Genomic DNA, 6,000 nt, shown 5'->3' with positions numbered 1-6,000 from the left:
TCAAATTAGAAAAGACACAAATTTGTTGGTTTTTCACTACCCAATTAGCACTCTTGTTAGCTGTGACCTCATTATACAGCAATTTCAATCATTACGAGTAAACACGCTACTAAGATGGACAGAAAACATGGACAAATTCTTGAAAAGGAAAACTATCGACGATGGTTTTAGTGGAATAGTGGTGTGCAGTGGGATTTTTTATTCATAATAAAATAAAATAAAAGTGTGCCATGGCAGAAAAATGGTTGGGAAACACTGGATTAAGGAATAGCCTAAAGAAAGAAAAAAAAAATAAAAAAAATAAAAAGAAAAAACTGTAAACGATGCTATTATCTATAATTTATGCAAAGACCATTTTCCCTCCTGAAATGTGTTTCTGAACAATGACATGCATTTTTGAACGTAATGAAAACAGTTTCCAAAATTGCAATTAAAATCACAATCGCAATATCTAGCTTTTTTGTTCTAATTGCACAGATAGCTAGCTTATTCTCATCTTGTACATGCTCGTCGTCCTTAATCTCGTTCTCCTCTGTACCTGTGTCATCACTCCCTATGCCCTCCTCATCACACTCTGATCTCATCCTGACATTGCCAGCTGTACCTGTCACACCAGCAGTTTTGTTTTTTTATTTAGTTTTTTTAAGTAAAAACAAATTAGCAAGGCAAAGACAGCTAGCTTGTCTAACTAAGGGGAGCTAAAATATGATAGATAGAAAGATAGATAGCTTATCCACCTCCTGAGTCGATGGGGCTGGAGTCAACATTTATGATATTTTCCTTTTGCTTGGCACTGCTGCCAACACTACAGCCTCTCTTGCTTCTCTATCTTTCTTTACTTTTCTTTTTTTTTTTTTTTTTTGCTCCACTACAGGACCGCCGAAACGCTAATGTGAAAAATGGGTGCAGTGCTAAATACTGGTCTCTGATTGGTCCGTACTATTTCTGGGAAACGAAAGCCAATAAGAAGCTATTTATTTATAAAATGTTCATAAAATGCCATCCATTGGCTAAGAGAAAGCAGACACGTCTCATACTGAATCTCTACAAGCGGGATTCAGCTATTTCAGAATGCTGCGTTAATTATTTCCTCTCGTCAGCCGGAGGCCATTAGACATCAGAGGCCCCTGGGCACCGGTCAGTTGGCCCGGTTGTAGATCCGGCCTTGATTCATGTCACAGATATGAAGTATGATTCACTACTTGCTATTGTTAGTCTGTGGCAGGTGGGAGGGGACATTCTAATTCTATAGAGCATTTTAATGGACAAAAAGTTGTATAAGCCTGTGTGTGCAATATGATGAATTTTTGGTCTCCTCTCCCTGGAAGGAAAAGACTATGCATTTTAAATACAGTATCTGCTTAAAGTTAATTTTGTTTCAGGAGTACACTGGCATATAGCATCAAAATTAACAGACATAGACTTAAAGGCACTAACTCAACTTTAGATGGGGTCTTTATTATTGAAGAGGAAACTTCAATTTGAGATGCTCAGAATAACTCAGGTTACTGAGAAACTCATGTTCAAAATATAATATGCAACATAACTTTCACAGTTAGCAGACATCAAGGATACTTTTAAAAATCTCTGGAATATCTATCCTTAGATAACTGAACAGGGGCGGTTGTAGGGTCAGTGGATATTTGGGGGTCAACCCAGACCTCTGTGGATACATATGGGGCAATCCTTTGATGAAATATCAGAATATAATACACTTTATTTTAAAAGTTTAAATGTTAAATCTGTGAGATGTAATTTAAATAGTAAATCTCTAAATATTACTGAAACTAGGTTCCTCGTTTAAAACGTGACTTAAAAAACACACTATATTGTCCCATTCCGCTTTCCTGTAAATCGACACACATTGAGTACAATTGACAGTTTTAGCCTATTATTGATTCGTCAGGTGGTTTTAGTTAGTTTAAAATATAGCAGTCTGTAAAAAGGCTAAATGAGGAAATAATTGTTGCTAGATTTGCCAAAATTTGCAAGGTTTACAGCATTATGTCTTAATAAAAACATAGAATGACTGTTATTATTACTACATGTTTGCAAACTGACTTTTACGTGCTGTGTTCAATGTTTTGCCAGGGAGTTTAGGGAGATATGTTTTACTTGTTAAACCCTCCATCTAATATTCACCTTAAAAACCTTGTCTGAATACATTTCACTCACTTTTGGTACACCCCTGCTGGACATTTCAATAGGAAACTGCAGCAAACATGTCATGAAGTAATTTTGTTTTGCAAAAATTATGCCACTTTCATGTAATGTTCATAAGATCAGGCTGCAAAAAACACAAATTCCCTTTTTTGTGACATAAAGTTAGCAAGTTTTTTATGATTAGAGAATAAATATGTCCTCATGAAGGAAAGAATACCCATGAAAATCAATTCAAGGGGGCAAATATTGCACCATAATAAAAAGTTGGTTGCCTAGGCATGGGGCAACGAATGGAAGACTGGAATGAAGATGATTGGATGGTAACCAAATGTCACAAGCTGAACCAAACTACATTCTAGATAATGGTTGCTTTAAATAGTTTCACGTTAAATAAATAAATAACATCACTGGCCTTGTTCATAATACATAACATGCCGGCCAGCCACTTGTCAGTTTCTTGTGTATGTGGCTCTTCATGTGTGAAGTGAGTGTGGTGCCAGATGCTAGTCTTGCTATACTGCTTGTCTACATTTCTATAAGTGTAAGTATCTTGAAACATCGATTGGGACTGCGATCAAACAATCGGATTATCGGAGTAACGTGCTGCCTATATCTTCTTGTAGTGAGCATTAGCTGTGATACTGTACAAAAATACTAACGGTAGCAGTTTGACATTAACTCTAGAGAAAACCAGGATACACTGCCCAAACACTGGATGCGAATGTAGGTGTCAGTGCTGGTGAAATTAAACAATTAAACAGCTTGTTTACCACCATGAAGAGAAGAAATGTGAATTGTTGCCTTTAAAATGTTTATGTTGATGATGCCAAAGTCAATTTGTAGTTCCAAACTTGGCCACACTTTACATTACAGTGGTTGAAAGCTGAATGATTTTCTGTGTGATGGTAGAAATGTGTCAATGGGTAGAATAGTTTATGGTTTTTACATTTTAAAACTGATTCAGCTAACTTGGCTTGTACTTGCTTATAGCAGGTAAAAGGCCTAAACACAAACATGCTAAAGATAGAAATATTAGTTTACAACTATAGACTACTCGAGAATATTGCTGAAAAAAAAAAAAAAAAAAAAAAAAAAAAATATATATATATATATATATATATATATATATATATATATATATATATATATATATATATATATATATATATTGCATGATAACAGACCTTTGTGAAACTACAGTGAACATGGTACGCCTGCATTGCATTGCTTGTACGTATCATTGATTTAGGGGCTGCATCTAGTTTTGCATATGTGATTTGTAACCTAAATAAGACCTAAATATAAAACATAATGATGAAAGCATAGTCATAAACAGCAGCAATTTTCTACAATAAATATTTTGCTTCATCAAAAAATAAATAAATTAATAAAAAAAAAAATAATGAATAAGTGAATAAGTGAATCATTTATTTGAAATAATTATTTCTTTTGAAAGTATAATTCAAATGATGATCAGATCATGATCATAGCATAATTCCCATTACATTTATAAGTACTGTTAAAACATGTTCATACAATGTAAATACTTTGTGGCATATTTATTGCTTTTGTACATAATTATATACAGTATATATATATATATATATATATATATATATATATATATATATATATATATATATATATATATATACAACAGTCAAACAGATTATGCCAGTTGTGCTGATTCTGAATAATGCATAGTTGCATACAGTATGAAATAAGGCAATAGTAGCTCTAGCCAGCTCTTTAATCTCAAAATACATCCAATGTAAATGATTCTGTATTAAATCCTATGTTTTAACAACCAAAGCACCTTTGGCACTGTTTTAATCAAAGCTAGAGTCTGCATTCTGCCATAGGAGACCATGATATACAGTCGTATGAAAGAGAAGGATGGATAAAATCAAGACAAATTATATATGCAAATGCTTGTTTCCACTGTCCATTTTTTATCCATGGTTGCATATATGAGACAGCAGAAAATATTCTCCCCTCTGCTCTATTTTGTGTGGTAAGATCTTAATCATAATTACTGAGCTTTGGTGAATTCACTTGTTTGTGTTCAGTGGAGAACAGACACTGCCTGAAATGAAGCAGTCCCAGCCTTTGAGATTCTATTGACTTTTTTTAAATGAGTTAGTGTCATACAAATACCTGGATTTTGAGGACAAGGAGGAGGCCCAGGTGAATTATTATCAGGTGCATCTCAGCATTAAGAAGCAGCCGGTGAACATGAGCCAAGATCCAAACAGTTATAAACCATGGACAGTAACAGGAGACCATAGTAGCATCCCTATTCAGCCAGCCCCATGATTCCCATCATAATTTGAACAATGGGGCTACAACAGTGCTCTGTGAATGTGTAACATAATATGGGCATACATGTATATTGTCATTACATTACAGAATGGTGGGATGTTTGCTGTGGTAATTCAGTTATGTTATTCATATTGAGAGCATATTTTGTATGTATGCACAGAAGTGATGTAGTTTTCCCTGGAATCTGATGAATATTGATAATAGGCAGCTCCGTAAACTGAAACCTCCACGTTATTAAATCATGTATCAGTCTAATGTATGTTGCATAGGCTAAGCAGCATAGAGCACTGTCTTTAGATGGACTGAAAGAGGAGAGGAGAGGGGCGGGTGCCAATGTTCACTCATTAAACACAGGGTCCACTTTTTGGACCCTCTTGTTAAAGCCCTTCATGCCTAGCCTGTTTATTTGGGTGTCAAGTAGATTTGCATTCTGCAGATCAAAAGATTTACATATTACTTCCAAATACAGCCTAGACCCAGAAACTTGAGGTGAAATGCCTCATATTAATCAATCTCTCTCTCTCTCTCTCTCTCTCTCTCTCTCTCTCTCTCTCTCATCAACCACGCTGTGTGCTGACCACAAAGTAAACACTGCAATTCATAATTGTTGCTGCCCACTGAAAACGATCCAAAGAGTTTTGTCTCATGACTTTTATGAGCACACTCTTAACCCTGAAAATATATTTAAAGGAACAGTTCACCCCCCAAATTCTGTCATTATTCCACCTTCACATTGTTCTAAACCTGTATGCTGTTCTTTTGTCAGAAATGAAGAATCGTTATGTAGCTCTTGCCATACAACAGTTGATAATGTTTTGGGGCTGTCAAGCTCCAAAAGGCATTCAAAGAAATCCCTATGATTTGTGTGCTATTTTCCAAGAGTTTTGAAGCCATATGACAGCTTTATGTGAGAAACAGACACAAATTTAAAGGAACAGTTCACTCAAAAAAGAGAATTCTCTCATCATTTACTCACCCTCTTGCCACCCCAGATGTGTATGACTTTCTTTCTTCAGCAGAACAGAAACAAAGATTTTTAGAAGAATATTTCAACTTTGTAGGTCCTAACAATACAAGTGAATGTGTGCCAAAATTTTTAAGCTCCAAAAAGCACAAAGTCAGCATAAAAGTAATCCAGAAGACTCCAGTGGTTAAATCCATATCTTCTGAAGCTATATGGTGTGGGTGAGAAACAGACCAATATTTAAGTCCTTTCTTAACATAAATTCTCCTCCCTACCCAGTAGGTGGTGATATGCATAAAGAATGCAAATCATCAAAAACAAAAGAAGAAGAATGTAAAAGTGAAAAAAGGTTAAAAGAGGTAAAAGTGAAAGCGGAGCGTTATAGTAAAAAAGGACTTAAAATTCGAACTGTTTCTCACCCACACCTATCATATCGCCTCAGAAGATGGATTAAACCACTGGAGTTTTATAGATTACTTTTATGCTGTGTTTATGTGCATTTTGAAGCTTCACATTTTTGGCACCCATTCACTTACATTGTGTGGACCTAC

This window comes from Myxocyprinus asiaticus, chromosome 37, assembly GCF_019703515.2.
Source record: "Myxocyprinus asiaticus isolate MX2 ecotype Aquarium Trade chromosome 37, UBuf_Myxa_2, whole genome shotgun sequence".
Classification (NCBI taxonomy): Eukaryota; Metazoa; Chordata; class Actinopteri; order Cypriniformes; family Catostomidae; genus Myxocyprinus; species Myxocyprinus asiaticus.
Note: the sequence above shows the minus strand (reverse complement) of the source record.